The 16,701-nt window shown below is 36.0% G+C and overlaps 1 long non-coding RNA gene across 2 annotated transcripts in view; it reads right to left on the bottom strand.

Annotated features, from left to right (window-relative positions):
• Nucleotides 1-16,701, bottom strand: part of LOC121032354 (uncharacterized) — a 173,776-nt gene that overhangs the window by 101,863 nt on the left and 55,212 nt on the right. The window lies entirely within an intron of this gene.

Genomic DNA, 16,701 nt, shown 5'->3' with positions numbered 1-16,701 from the left:
TCAGAGCCTGGAGCCTGTTTCCGATTCTGTGTCTCCCTCTCTCTCTGACCCTCCCCCGTTCATGCTCTGTCTCTCTCTCTCCCAAAAAAAAAAAAAAAAAAAAAAAAAGTTGAGAAAAAAAAAATTAAGTGATTCTCGAACTGTGGCTACCATCAGCAGGATAATTAAAAATACAAATTCTAAGGGCCATATCAGAACTACTCAATTTGAAACACTGGAGATGTTTTAATAGGCTTTCCAAACGTCCAGTTTAATCCTCACAATAGCCCTATGAAATTAATAAATTTCTATATTTTCAAAGGTTAAAAAATATATGAATAGTATTGAGAAAGAGAAAGAGAGAGAAATCTGTGTGCTGTCTACAAAGGACACATTTTAGATTCAAAACACAAATAGATTTAAAGCAAAAAGATGGAAAAACTATGCTATGCAATTAATAATCAGAAGAAGTCTGTAGTGGGTATACTAATAACAGACAGAAAAGACTTTAAGACAAAAAATATTTCTAGAGATGAAGAGAAGCATTTTAAGATAAAAGTGTCAATTCATCAGGAAGACATAAAAGTTATAAACATATAAACATCCAACAACTGAGCCTCAAAATAAATGAAGCAAAAAGTAACAGAATTGAAGGAAGAAAATAGACAATTCAAGAATAATAGTGGAGGCTTCAATACCCCATTCTCAATAAGGCTAGAGCATCTAGACAGAAAAATCAACATGGATATAGAAGGTCTGCATAATACCATCAACGAATTTGACTTAACTGACATCTGTGGCACACTCCAGCCAACAATAGCAGAATAATTCTCAAGTGCACATAGAATATTATCCAAGACAGAACATGTTAGACCATAAAGCATGTATCAATAACTTTAAAAGGATTGATATCATACAAAAATATGCTCTCTGACCATAAAGAAATTAAATTAGATACAAAAACAGGAGAAAATTTGGAAATATTTAGAAATTTTAGAATGTGCCACTCCAAAATCTATAAGGAATTTAACTCAACACCCAAAAAACAAATAATCCAGATAACAAATGAGCAGAAGACATGAATACACATTTTTCCAAAGAAGACATCTAGATGGCTACCAGACATATGAAAAGGTGCTCATCACCATCACTCATCAACATCACTCATCAACAGGGAAATACAAATCAAAACCACAATGAGATACCACCTCCAACTTGTCAAAATGCTTAAAATTAACAACACAAGTAACAACAAGTGTTGGTGAGGATGCAGAGAAAGTGGAACCCTCTTGCACTGTCGGTGGGAATGCAAACTGGTGCAGCAACTCTGGAAAACAGTATGGAGGTTCCTCAAAGAGTTAATAATAGAAATAACCTTAAAGGGTCTTTCCACCAAGAAGACCTAACATTATAAATATTTATAACCCCAATTTGATTTATCCAAATATATATACATATATATATATATGTATATATATGGTCACAAACATAAAGAAACTCGGTGATAATAATACCATAAGAGTAGGGGAACTTAATAGCCACTTTACAACAATGGACAGATCATCCAGGCAGAAAATCAACAAGGAAAGAATGGCTTGAAGAATGGCTCTGAATAACACACTGGACCAGATGGACTTAACAAATATATTCAAACATTTCATCCTAAAGCAACATTCTTCTCAAGTGCACATGGAATATTCTCCAGAACATATCACATACTGGATCACAAATCAGCCCTCAACAAGTAGAAAAAAATCAAGACCATACCACACACATTTTCAGAACACAACTCTATGAAACTTGAAACCAACCACAAGAATAAATTTGGAAAAACCACAAATATTGGAGATTAAAGAAATCCTACTACAGAATGAATGAGTTAACCAACAAATTAAAGAGGAAATTAAAATTACATGGAAGCCAATGAAAATGAAAACACAACAGTCCAAAAACTCTGGAATGCAACAAAGGTGGTCATAAGAGGGAAGTATATAGTAATCCAGGCCTTCCTAAAGAAGGAAGAAATGTCTCTAATACACAATCTAACCTTACACCTAAAAGAGCTGGAAAAAAAACAGCAAATAAAGCCCCAAACCAGAAGAAGGGAAATAATAAAGATTAGAGCAGAAATCAATCATATCAAAAACAAAAACAAAAAACAGTAGAACAGATCAATGAAACTAGGAGCTGGTTCTTTGAAAGAATTAACAAAATTAATAAACCCCAAGCCAGACTGATCAAAAAGAAAAAGGAAAGGAGCCAAATAAGTAAAAACACAATTGAAAGAGAGGAGATCGCAACCAACACTGCAGAAATACAAACAATAACAAGAGAATATTATGAGCAATTATACACCAAACATTAGGCAATCTGGAAGAAATGGAAAAATTCCTAGAAATATATGAACTACCAAAGCTGAAACAGAAAGAAATAGAAAGTTTGAACAGACCCATAACCAGTAAAGATGTTGAATCAGTAATCAAAAAACTCCCAACAAAGAAGAGTCCAGGGCTGGATGATTTCGCACAGGAATTCTACAAAAAATTTAAAGAAGAGTTAATACTTATTCTTTTGAAGCTATTCCAAAAAATAGAAATGGAAGGAAAATTACCGAACTCATTATATGAGGCCAAAATTACCTCAATTCCAAAACCAGACAAAGACCCCACTAAAAAGGAAAATTATAGACAAATATCCCTGATGAACATTGGTGCAAAACTTATCAACACAATACTAGAAAACCAAAGCCAACAATACATTAAAAGAATTATTCACCAGGATCAAGTGGGATTTTTTTCCTGAGCTGTAACTGTGGTTCAATATCTGCAAATTACTCAATGTGAAACATCACATTAATAAAAGAAAGGATAAGAACCACATGATCCTCTCAATAGATGCAGAAAAAGCACTTGATAAAATACAGCATCCTTTCTTGATAAAAACCCTCAAGAAAGTAGAGACAGAAGGAACAACATCATAAAGGCTATATACAAAAGACCCACAACTAATATCATCCTCAGTGGGGGAAAAACGGAGAGCTTTCCCCATAAGGTTAGGAACACAAAAGGAATGTCTACTCACACCACTGCTGTTCAACATCGTAATGGAAGTCCTACTCTCAGCAATCAGACAACAAAAAGAAATAAAAGGGATCTACATTAGCAAGGAAGAAGTGAAACTTTCACTCTTCACAGATGACATGATTCTTTACCTGGAAGAACCAAGAGACTCCACCAAAAAACTGTTAGAACTGATACATGAATTCAGCAAAGTCATACAATATAAAATCAATGTACAGAAAAATGGTTGTATTTCTACGCACCAATAATGAAACAGCAGGAAGAGAAATCAAGGGATTAATCCCATTTACAATTGCACTGAAAACGATAAAATACCGAGGAATAAACCTAAACAAAGAGTTAAAATATCTGAATGCAGAAAACTATAGAAAGCTTATGAAAGAAATTGAAGAAGGCAAAAAGAAATGGAAAAACATTCTATGCTCATGGAGGAACAAATACTGGTAAAATGTCGATACTACCCAAAACCATCTACACATTCAATACAATCCCTATCAAAATAACACCAGCATGCTTTAAAGAGCTAGAACAAACAATTCTAAAATTTATATGGAACCAGAAAACATCCTGAATAGCCAAAGCGATCCTGAAAAAGAAAACCAAAGCTGGAGTCATCACAATCCTAGACTGCGAGCTGTATTCATCAAAACACCATGGTACTGGCACAAAAACAGACACATAGATCAATGGAACAGAATAGAGAACCCAGAAATGGACTCACAAATATATGGCCAACTACTCTGCAACAAAACAGGAAAGAATATCCAATGAAAAAAAGACAGTCTCTTCAGCAAGTGATGTTGGGAAAATTGGACAGCGCATGCAGAAGAATGAACCTGGAACACTTTTTTACACCATACATAAAAATAAACTCAAAATGGATGTAAGACCTACATGTAAGACAGAAAGCCATCAAAGTCTTCAAGGAGAAAGCAGGCAAAAACCTCTTTGACCTTGACCACAGCAACTTCTTATTCAACACGTCTCTGGAGGCAAGGGAAACAAAAGCAAAAATGAACTATTGGGACCTCATCAAAATAAAAAGCTTCTGCACAGTGAAGGAAAATCAGCAAGACTGAGTCAGCAAAACTAAAAAGCAACCGATGGAATGGGAGAAGATATTTGCAAACGACATATCAGATAAAGGGATGGTATCCAAAAATCTATAAAGAACTTATTAAACTCAACACCCAAAAAACAAATAATCCAGTGAAGAAATGGGCAAAAGACATATGAATAGACACCTCTCCAAAGAAGACATCCAGATGTCCAGCTGACACATGAAAAAATGCTCAATATCACTCATCATCAGGGAAATACAAATTAAAACCACAATGAGATACCACATCACACCTGTCAGAATGGCTAACATTAGCAACTCAGGCAAAAACAGATGTTGGCAAGGATGTGGAGAAAGAGGATCTCTCTTGCACCGCTGGTGGGAATGCAAGCTGGTGCAGCCACTCTGGAAAACAGTATGGAGGCTCCTCAAAATATTAAAAATAGAACTACCCTATGACCCAGCAATTGTACTACTAGGTATTTATCCACAGGATACAGGTGTGCTGTTTCAAAGGGACACATGTACCCCAATGTTTATAGCAGCACTATCAATAATAGCCAAAGTATGGAAACAGCCAAAATGCCCATTGATGGATGAATGGATAAAGAAGAAGTGGTACATATATACAATGGAGTATTACTCAGCAATCAAAAAGAAAGAAATCTTGCCATTTGCAACTACATGGATGAAACTGGAGGGTATTATGCTAAGCAAAATAAGTCAGAGAAAGACAAATATCATATGACTTCACTCATATGAAGACTTTAAGAGACAAAACTGATGAACAAAAGTGAAGGGAAGCAAAAATAATGTAAAAACAGGGAGGGGGACAAAACATAAGAGATTCTTAAATATGGAGAACAAACAGAGAGTTACTGGAGGGGTGTGGGAGGGAGGGATGGGCTAAATGAGTAAGGGGCATTAAGGAATCTACTCCTGAAATCATTGTTGCACTATAAACTAACTAACTTGGATGTAAATTTAAAAAATAAATTAAATAAAAATAAAAATAAATTTTTTTAATTAAAAAGATAGAAAAGGAAGTGACAGTTCATCATATAAGGATTATCTTCATTTTAAAAAGAAGAGAAGCTGACCAAGAAAAAGAAAAGAAACAAATTAATGAAGTCAGAAATGAAAAGGAGATATCACTAATGATTTTACAGAACTTAAAATTATCATAAGGGAATTATATAAGAGTATACTACAAATTGAACAGCTAAGATGAATTGGAAAAATTCCTAAAAAATACAAAAATACTGCTACTAAAATTCAAGAAAAAATCAAAATTTGAATATAGCTACAAAAAAATAAATTGAATTAATTACTTGAAATCTTCCCACAAAAGTAAAACTCAAGCCCAACTTCACTGATGAATTCTACTAAACATTTAAAGAAGAAAAAAATAATACCAATCCTTCCCATACTCTTCCAGAAGACAAAGGAGAAGGAAACACTTTGTATCAGGGTACCCTGACACCAAAGCCAGCTAAATATTAAAAAAAAAAAAAAAAAAGCATAAACCAATATCCCTCATGAATCTACACACAAAAGTCCTCAACAATATATTAGGAACATACAAAATGGATAATGTACCATGACCAAGTGGGATTTAAACTGGGAATGCAAGGTTGGTTTAACATCCAAATAACTATTAATTTGATATCTTATTAGTAGAATAAAGAACAAAGCACATATGTTCCTCTTAATGGATGCAGGAAGCACTTGACAAAATCCATTCATGATAAAAACAAAAAACAGGGGCGCCTGGGTGGCGCAGTCGGTTGAGCGTCCGACTTCAGCCAGGTCACGATCTTGCGGTCCGTGAGTTCGAGCCCCGCGTCAGGCTCTGGGCTGATGGCTCAGAGCCTGGAGCCTGTTTCCGATTCTGTGTCTCCCTCTCTCTCTGCCCCTCCCCCGTTCATGCTCTGTCTCTCTCTGTCCCAAAAATAAATAAATGTTGAAAAAAAAAATTTAAAAAAAAAAATTTTTTAAAACCTCTCAAAAAGCTAGAAATAAAAAAGAACTTTTTTAACCTGATAAATGCAACTCATGAAAAACAAGTGTGTTCTTAGGGGAAAGACTGAATGCTTTCCCCTATGAAGAAAGCAAGGACATCTGTTCCCAAAATTTCTATTCAACATTGTAATGGGTAATCAGGTGCTGTCGTCTGAATGTTTGTGTTTCCCAAATTCATATGTTGAAAACTAATCCTCAGTCTGCTAGTATTTAGAGGTGAGGCTCTTTTGAAGGTTGAGTTTTGGGGGATTACTCTTCTTATAAAAGACCCCAGAATGCCACCTTACCTTTCCACCATGTGAAGACACAGAGAGAAGATGGCTATATGTGAACCAGGAAACTAGTCTAACTAGACATCTAATCTGCTGACATCCTTGATCTTGGACTTCCCAGCCTCCAGAACTGTAAGAAATAAATTATTGCTTAAGCCACTCAGTTTATGATATTTTTGTTATAGCCATCTGAACAGATTAAAACATCACTTAAGAAAAGTAAGTAAATAAAGAGTATCTACATGAGAAAGGAAGAAGTAAAAAACTCTTTATTCACAGGCAATATGATCTGATATGCAGAAAATTCCAAAGAATCCACAATATAACTACAAGAACTAATTCATAATTTCAGCCATGTCATTAGAGAGACACAGATCTCGCCAAATTGAAATATAGATTCAACATAATCTTGGTCAAAATTCCAGCAAGCTCTTTTTTTTTACAGACACTGACAAGTTGACCCTAAAATGTATACAGAAATGCAAAGTATCCAGAATAGCAAAAGAAAATTTTTGAAAAAGAAGAAAGCTTATTCCATTTCAAAATTTTCTATAAAACTACAGTAATCAAGGCAATGTGGTTGGCATAAAGAGAGACACATAGATCAACTGAATTAAGGTGAGTCCAAAAATAAGCCATTAAATTTATGATAAATTGGTTTTAGACCAAGGTACCAAGACAATTCAACGGGGAAAGGATAACCTCAAAAACTAGATACCCACAGTGAATTTAGATCATTAACTCATACATTTAACAAAAATTACTCAAAATGGATCTTGGCCCTAAACATGGACTCACTATGCATAAACTAAAATTCTTACAAGAAAATATTATGGAGGCCCCCGGATAGCTCAGTCAGTTAAGTGTCAGACTTCAACTCAGGTCATGATCTCGAGGTTTGTGGGTTTGAGCCCCGAGTCAGTCTTTGTGCTGACAGCTCAGAGCCTGGCACCCACTTCAGATTCTGTTTCCCTCTCTCTCAGCCCCTCCCCTGCTCACACTCTGTCCATCTCTCCCTCTCTCAAAATTAAATGAACATTAAAAAAAATTATGAGAAAATTTTCCTGACTTTGGGTTAGGGAAAGATTTCTTAGATAAAACATGAAAAGTATAATCAATAAAAAAAATAAATTGAATATCAAATTTTAAAATGTTTCAGTTCAAAAGACTTCACTTGGAAAGTTACAAGACAAACCAAAAAGTGAGAAAAAATATTCATAAATCATACATCTGATAAAGGACTCCTATCCTATATTAGAGTAGAATCCTCAAGCAGCCACTTGGAAAGATAGTTTAGACATTTCTTTAAAAATTAAACATAGGGGCACATGGGTGGCTCAGTTGGGTAAGTGTCTGGCTCCTGATTTCAGCTCAAGTCATGATCTCATGGTTCTTGAGACAGAGCTCTTCATTGGGCTCTGCACTGATAGCAGGGAGCCCACTTGGGATTCTCTCTCTCTCCCTCTCTCTCTGCCTCTTTCTCTCTCTTTCTCTATTTCAAAATAAATAAATAAACATTTTTAAAAATTAAACACAAACTTACCCTACCATCTTGCATTTCTACTTCCAAGGATCTACCCCTGAGAAATGAAACATTTCCTCTCCCTACCAGGAAGAAAAGGATGACTCCAAATCTCCAGAAACTTATCAGTGCAGAAGGCAATGACTTAAATCTGCATAACAACCTTACCCTTGTTTACTGTGCTTTTTCTGATCACCTCCAATAACTGGACTCCCCCCCCCCCCCCCCCCCCCCCCCCCCCAACATCTTCTTTTTGTCTTTAGCTGGAGATGTTATTTAGGGTAGTGGCTTGTGCCATCAGGGGGAAGTTACTCAGTTCCTAGGTATCTCCTGTATATGCAGGAGATATACATGTTATTAAACTTTGTTTTGTTTTGTTGTATTAATCTGCTTTTATTACAGGGACGTCCCAGCCAAGAATCTAGAAGGGCAAAGGGAAAATTATTTTTTCCTTTCCCACAGTTTCAGAAACTTTCTGAGACACCATACTCTTTCTGGAGCCTACAGATAGGATCCCGGTAAGAATTCTTACCAAAGTCATCTCTCCAGGATTGATCTTGTTGACAGAGGAAGGTAAAGTTTCTTAACCCTTCCTTTCCAAATTTAGGTTAGCAGGAGCAAATATTTATATTTATCCTTGGGATAGCAACTTTGGTAAAAATTTGTCATGAGCACTCTTGTTTTCTTTTGATCCTTTTCTTCCCAGAGATGGTCATTGTTTTTTGTCTCTGTTTTTTGCATTGTCATAAGGAGGATAACCATATATCTAATTAGGTTTTTCTCTCATCTTGTTCTATGTCGAGAGCTTGGGTGTGTAACCAGTGAGAATATTATCTCTGGTCTCTGCCAGCTGGAGGATGCATGTACTAGCATGCATCTAGCAGACAGCTGAACAGGCTGTGGATCTAAGAAGCAGCATCCTTTTTGTTCAACTGTGCCAGCTCTCAGGGGAGTTTGTCATAATGGGTGCCAATACATAATGGGCCTTTGTCATCTCAACATTCATTGTCTCCTTAGTGCTAGAATAGTCCCATACTAGTAGCACCCCTTTGGTGTTCCAGATTGGCAGGCCTGTGTCTGGAGAAGTATGGTCGCTAGCCTTAGAGAATTCCTTAAAAAGTACAATAGACAAAAAAAAAAAAAAAAAAAAAAAAAAATCAGTAGACATTCACAACCTCAGTCCCAGGGATCTTAACTGGCTGCTAAGGGGTTCTTCTCTCCCATGGTTATACTATAGTTCTGAGACAAGCCAGATGGTCCCCTGGGGAAAACCCTTCTCACATAGAAAATGGATATCTAGAATTTCACCCAGGCCCTCCTACACATTATCAGGAAAGGGATTACCTAGAGGTCAATGTTTTCCCCTTTAAGGTGAACTGGCCCAAGGTTGAATTACTCAGTAAGATGGCTTTTGTTAAATGCTTCAGATAGATTTTTTTTAAAAGCATACAGCATTAAACCCCCAAAGCTCTAGAATGTAGAAATCTTTTGATTTTCATCTTAGTTGGAAATCTCCATGATATATAGAAGTAAATTTAGTAAAATGGGTGGGTCAGCCTTTTGATATTTCAGGTTACAATCTAGTTCTTTGGGGAATTGAATACAACGGTCTGCATAAGTCTTGCAAATCTCTACCAAACTAGAACTTTGGCTCTAGAAACAATTCAAAGTTCAACTATTCTTTTCAATCCTCAAGCCTTTCCTATTCATCTCAAAATGTTTGAAAATATTGTAAAAGATCAGAACATTGCACTTAAGAAAAAAGAGAAAGAAGAAGAAAAATTTACATAGTACTTACTCTAGACCTCTGATAATAGGCAAATATACCCTAAATTTTCTTGGAGAAAACCTGGGTACTTTTTATGTGTCTTTGTGATGTAAATTTTTTACCCCATATTTTCTACGACTTAAGAGCCATCCAAAGAACTACAGTAAAACCTTGGTTTGAGAGCATAATTCATTCCAGAAACATGCTTGTAATCCAAAGCACTTGTATGTTACAATACTGTAACATAACACAAAATAATAAAGAATATATAAAATATACAAAAAAAAATTAACCTACATTTACCTTTTAAAACCTTCATGGCTGGTGTGAGGGAGAGAAGAGAGAGGAGGGTTATTGTGTAGGATGACTTTTACGATCGCTAAAGGTATAACTACTGTCTATTGGCTCAATGGAATCTTTTTCTTTTGGTGCAACTTTAACAAGGAACCTATCCAATGACCTAGAATGAACCAAAACATTCCTAAGTTTACTCTTGTATGGAAAAGCAAAGGACTGTCCATAAGTGCTTTGAAGCAACAAAAACACACTAGTGCCACACTAGTGAAAGTTGTGGGCACCTTTCAATGTTCTGAAAAATCACTGATTTCTGCCAAACACCATGGCCTGAGATCAAACATCAGAGCATGGGAGACGATCACCCAGAATCCCACAGAGTGAGAGAGAGGAGAACCATTGGCTCAGTTGTGATCATGTGACATTCCGCGTAACATACTATTCGTATTGCAAGACATTGCTTGTTTATCAAGTTAAAATTTATTAGAAATGTTTGTTCGTCTTGTGGAACACTTGCAGAAGTTACTCACAATCCAAGGTTTTACTGTATTTGGAAATTTGGTGAATAAAAAAAATGTATTCTCCATAAATAGTAGCATAATGCTTTAGGCATTTGAGCAGGTGAACTTACCTTATTCCAACTACCAAAACAAAATTTGGATCCAACAGTCTTTACCAAAGTAGAAAGGTTTAGGGCACCTGGGTAGCTCAGTTGGTTCAGTAACCCACTCTTGATTTTGGCTCAGGTCATGATCCCAGGGTCATAGGATCAATTGCCTCATCAAGCCCTGCATAAAGCCCTGCCTTCGGCTCCCCGCTAAGCATGGAGCCAGCTTAAAAATCTTTCTCTCTCTGCCTCTGCCCTTCTCCCCCACTTGTGCTCTCTAAAATATAAATAAATAAGTAAATAAATAAATAAATAAATAAATAGTGAAGTTTGTATTATTTACTGTAACTGACACATGGCTAAAATTTTAGAACAATAGCCATAATGTCTCTGTATCTACCTGTATGCTTATGTGTTGTAGATATGTGATATTTTTCTACATCCAATGGTATTGCCAAAATGAATTTGCCAAAAAGCTCTATTTACCTGGCTTAAAATAAGTATTTATATGAATTAAGTATTTCTAAACTACCAGAAATAGAGAAACTAACTCAAATATTTTTCAAGTTCATGTGAGCTGAGATAATCTTTGCTAAATAAAATGTTTTTCAAGTTCATGTGATCTGAGATAATCTTTGCTAAATAAAAAGTTAATTTAATTTTTCTGGTTTAATTGAAATAGGCATGCCTTCAAAATTACATTTAATATAATGCAGACATGCAACTTTTAAAAAATATTTTAATATTTTATTCATTCTTGAGAGAGAGAGAGAGAGAGAGACAGAGCACGAGCAAGGGAGGGGCAGAGTGAGAGGGACACAGAATCTGAAGCAGACTCCAGGCTTGGAGCTGTCAGCACAGAGCCCGACATGGGGCTAGAACTCATGATCCTTGAGATCATGACCTGAGCCAAAGTCAGACGTTTAACCGACTGAGCCACCCAGGCACCCCATGACATGCAACTTTTATTCTACCTGAGTTTATTGATCAAATAAACTTATGTTATCTTTGTTACAAAATTTATCAGCAAAAACAAATAGCTTGGGATGATGGCTGACATTGTCTAATGTTCCATGAAGTTTTATGAATAGTGTAAACACAAATATTGAGAGCAAGTGATTTTTTCTAATGTTTATTTATTTATTTTGAGAGGGAGAGAAAGGGAGCATGAGCATGGGAGGGGCAGAGAGACCAGGAGAGAGAGAGAGAGAGAGAGAGAGAGAGAGAGAGAGAGAGAGAATCCCAAGCAGGGTCCACGCTGTGAGCTTAGAGCCCAATGTGGGGCTCGATTATAGAAACAATGAGATCATGACCTGAGCCGAAATCAAGGGTCAGGTGCTTAACTGACTGAGCCACCCAGGCACCCCTGGGAGCAAGTGACTTAGATAGATATAAAATTTAGATGTATGTAAGTGTATGTTTTTCGATGTATGTAAGATGTATATAATAAGAATTTTTAGGAAAACTTTTCAGCAATAACTATGTTTTTTGGTATGTCTGCCTAAAAAGAGTTTCCTAAATCTTGGTAACTCAAAACCTTATGAGTTTTTGCTAATTAAAATTAAATCATGGAATTTTATCAAATATCTAGATCACTTCCAAATAAGATAAAATATTGAACATTAATTACTAAACATAGATCATACTTTTGACTTCCTATTACAGAGGAACTAGAGATAAATTTGGGTCTGTTAGTAAACACATCTTGTGCCAATTTGGAAGATTGTACTATAAAAAAAGTGTGTTTCTGGAAATTATGACACATTCATAAATTCACCAATGTATAAAATGCTAGTGTGACAATTCATAATTGCTTAATTCTTAGTTTTCACTAGAAATTAAAGTTTCTAAAGGTTGAGTATTTGAATTAAGAGGCACCTGGGTGGCTCAGTTGGTTCAGTGTCCAGTTTTGGCACAGGTCATGATCTCACAGCTCATTAGTTCGAGCCCCACATCAAGCTCTCTGCTGTCAGCACATAGTCCACTTTGGATCCTCTGTCTCCCTCTTTCTCTGCCCCTCCCCTACTCATGCTTTCTCTCTCAAAAGTACATAACACATTAAAAAAAAAAAAAGAATTTGAATGAATATATGTAATTAAAATGACTAGAAGAAAAGGAAACCACTTTGTATGCAAAGAAAGTAAGATATGTTTTGGGGTTTTCCATTACTAATTTTTACAGTATGATGATGCATTTTGTTTAAGGGAAAAGAAAGTAAATTTGTCCCAAAATAAAACTAGTCATTTCAGAATGGGGAAGAGGAGAACAAAGGACATAATGGTATAGAAAGACAGGGAGGGAGACGGGAAAAAAAGAGAAAATTTTATCTTGTGTAATTAAACTAGATAAAATTTAATTGTTATTATCAGGGTTGTAAAAATAAATCTTAGTATCAATAATGTACTTATGTAAAACAGAACTTAATATTCTTCCATCTGTTAAAAGGAAAATGTTTTCTTAGACTATTGGTCTCCTTTTGATAATAAGAGATTGTGAAGTGTTTATCTTTTAAATAATTTACCTAGAAAGCAAAGGTTTTGTGTCTTACCAAAATAATTTTTTGTGCTTCATGTTGCCTTACTCAGGTCTTTGATTACTTTAAAAAACTGAGTCTTCTCAGTATTATAAAAGGTAAGTTTTGCTCACAGTTATATAACCTTCTGTATTTGCCTTTAAAATATGTGTTGCTTTGGTTAAATGGATAATTGACTATTGTTTCATGATCTCTCATCCTATTTAGTCAAGCGTCCAAACCTTTTAATATTTTTGACACATTTCCCAAAATCAATTCTAAATGAAGTCTTTTTGACCTGAAGTTAACTTTGGAAATTTTTAGAGGGTCCTCGGAACATCTCAAAAGATTTGTTCTCTCCTTATAAAAGACAGATACTCAACTAATTAGACTTATTTTATATGTTAAATTACATGAGAAGCATTGTCAAATAAAAAGTAATACTAAGCTTTCTTCATGTTGCATTTGTAACTTGTATAGAAGTGTTCCAGAAATTGTATGAAATTCCTAGAAATCTGATATGTCCTAGGATAATGTTATCAGTCATAATTCCAATTAAAGATCATTTATTTATTCTGAGAAAGAGAGATAGAAAGAGAACGAGAGGGGAGGGGAGAAGGAGAGAGAAAGAGAGGGAGACTCCCAAGCAGGCTCTGCAGTCAGCACAGAATCTGATGTGGGACTTAAACTCACGAACCATGAGATCATGACCTGAGCCAAAGTTGGACACTTAACCGACTGAGCCACCCAGGAGTCTCCAGTTATTATTATCTCAAAATGTTTTTTGTCAGAAAAATAACCAAAGCTCCTTGTCAATTGCATTTTCATGAACTCTCATCAGATCTTTAATCATGGCCATTTTTAAGTCTTTTGCCATTTACAGCTATTGTTTTACTCTTAGGCTTTTCAAGTGCATTGCTGCAAAAGTATTTATTTCCTCTTCAAGGAGATTCATGGGAAAAACTCTGGCAAACAGAGGTTTCTGATAACTTTTAAGCTCATAAAACTGAACTAAGAATTTCCAGAACTAATGGGAAAACTGGATTCAAGCAGAACCAGAGTTTAAAACATGGGATTGAATAAACTGATAAGGATGGTTATAATTTTTATGACTTTTTATTTGAAACATTACAGGTTCTTTAATGCTTTGATTTTCCAGATTTATGGACACTTTTTCACTTAAGCTCCAATGACTTACACGCATTTGGTAAAGCTATACCTTTATGAAATAGGATGAAACAATTACTTTTTCTCCCTATCTGATCCCTCTAAAATTTAGAAACTTACTGAATGGCAATATACTTATTTCCATATCTTCAATAAGAATCTGTTATTCTTCTCCTGAAACCATTATTACACTATATATTAACTAACTTGGATTTAAAGAAAATTAAAAAAAAAAAAAAAAAGAGTCTGTTCTCATTGGGTTTTTTTTGCAATCTTTTTTCTTTTTAAGTTTATTTATTTTTGAGAGAGAGAGAGAGGAGGAGGAGGAGGGGCAGAGAGAGAGTGGGAGAGAGAGAATCCCAAGCAGGCTCCACACTGCCAGCGTGGAGCCTAATACAGGCTTGAACTCGTGAATTGTGAGATCATGACCTGAGCCAAAATCAAAAGTCAGATACTTAACTGATTGAGCCACCAGACACCCTTCTGCTCTCCTTGCAATGGCACAAAATTAGAAACTATGGAGTCAATAAATCCTCTGGGAAAAATGGTCTACTACCTTTTTATAGGGCTCCTGTCAGCCTTAGCAGGTGACTAATAAAGGCCACTTCCTGGCAAACTCAGGAACCTCATAATATTTTAGGGACCTCAAACAAGAAAGGAATTAACCAAATCTATAGGTATTACAGGTGAAGTTGGATGATAAGTCATTGGGTTGGCTTCCTGGACTTGAGGCTTTTAAAAGTTCAATCTGAGATTCCTTATGAAAAGTTCCAACAGAACAATTTTAAAAGAGGCTATATGGTCAGTCACTATTTTTGCTGTACTTACGTAAATAATTAGGCCAAGTTTAATGAGATGAGACTTATTTTGCAAACAAATCAGTCTTACCATGGTTATGATTGATAAAACGGGGGTGAATATAAAGAGAAATTATTTTTGCACCTTTGCAGACATTAGATTTTAGTCATGTTGTTTTTGAGGTTGTTATTTACCTATAAACTGGACCAGATCCTCAATTCTATTTTCCTCAAGTATCAGGCTGCAACTCTCCAAACTAATATTTTTAGTTTTCTCCCATCTTTTTGAGTTGGAATCACTACGAGCTAAAACTGCCCTTTTCCCTAAAGCCCTGCAACCTGAATGTGGACAACTTGATGATATAAACTTAAAAGAGAATTTTCCCCAAATAGCTGATGTCTAGACAACCTTCATGCCTGTTGTGGTTTGTATGGGCCACTCAGAAAGTTTACCTGAACAGCTGATGATATTGTTGGGGAGCAAGAATTCCTGGCCTCTTCAATGATTCTTCTAGCTGGACTAAGAATCAAATTGACATGAAATAGATTAACAGAAGAAAATCAAATTTAATAGGCATATGACTGGGGGATCCACATAGACATGGAAATTCCAAAGACAGGCAAATGAGGTATATATGTCATCTTAAACTAAGAAGAAGGGGACAGAGGTCGGGGATTTCACAGGAAAGGAATACATTTCACAGGGTGATAAGAAAAGCAGTTGTTTCATGCCCCTTCTTCCTTATTTGGTCAGGGATTTCCTGTCATGGCACTAACAAGCTGGAGCCTATCTGGTTTGATCTGGCTTTTTGTGGAGTGCTTTGAGGACAGTCCTCTGACTTTCCTGAAAGCTGGCATGACTTCCTCTTTGCTGGCCTCCAGTATCCTGTTAGAATCTCACTAACTGTTATTCTAACAAAGGGAGGGACAAAAAGTTTCTCTAGCCTGCAGGGTCTCAAGTGCTTTCAGCTGAACATAATCCACATGCCAGGGGTGCCTGAATGGCTCAGTTGGGTAAGTGTCCACTCTTGGTTTCCACTCAGGTCATGATCTCAATGTTGGGGGTTCGAGCCTATGTCGTGCTCCCTGCTGATGGTGTGGAGCCTGCGTGGGGCCCTGCTGATGGTACGGAGCCTGCTTGGGATTCTCTCTCTCTCTGCCCCTCCTGCTCTCTCACTGTCTCTCTCTTTCTCAAAATAAATGGATGAACTTAAAACAAAAATAAAAATAATAATAATCCTCATCTCAAAGTGGCATATGGTAGGGGTGCTACCCTGAACCCCTTCAATATCATTAGAGAAATTCAAATTGCAAAAGATGCATCGAGCCCAATAACTAGAAATACTAACTGGCTGCCGTCAGGACTGATTGGGTTTATAATTTGCTCCATCCATCAATCTTTATTTTTCTTTTGTTTCCATAGAAATTCCTCTTATTAAATACCTCATTTCTAGCACAGCATAGACCTAATTTTGGAAGCCCAATCCCATCATCGCTGCCTCCTGAAATGAAACACATCTATTTAACTGAGCTGATCTATTATCAGGATTGAGAGACTAGTTAAGTGAGATATGGAGCAATTTATCAATTTTGCTTCTGGATTGTGAAACTTTACAGTTTC

This window comes from Herpailurus yagouaroundi, unplaced genomic scaffold, assembly GCF_014898765.1.
Source record: "Herpailurus yagouaroundi ecotype Mexico unplaced genomic scaffold, PumYag 28, whole genome shotgun sequence".
Lineage (NCBI taxonomy): Eukaryota > Metazoa > Chordata > Mammalia > Carnivora > Felidae > Herpailurus > Herpailurus yagouaroundi.
The sequence above is the reverse complement of the archived record's forward strand: the minus strand, read 5'-3'. Positions and strand labels throughout refer to the sequence as shown.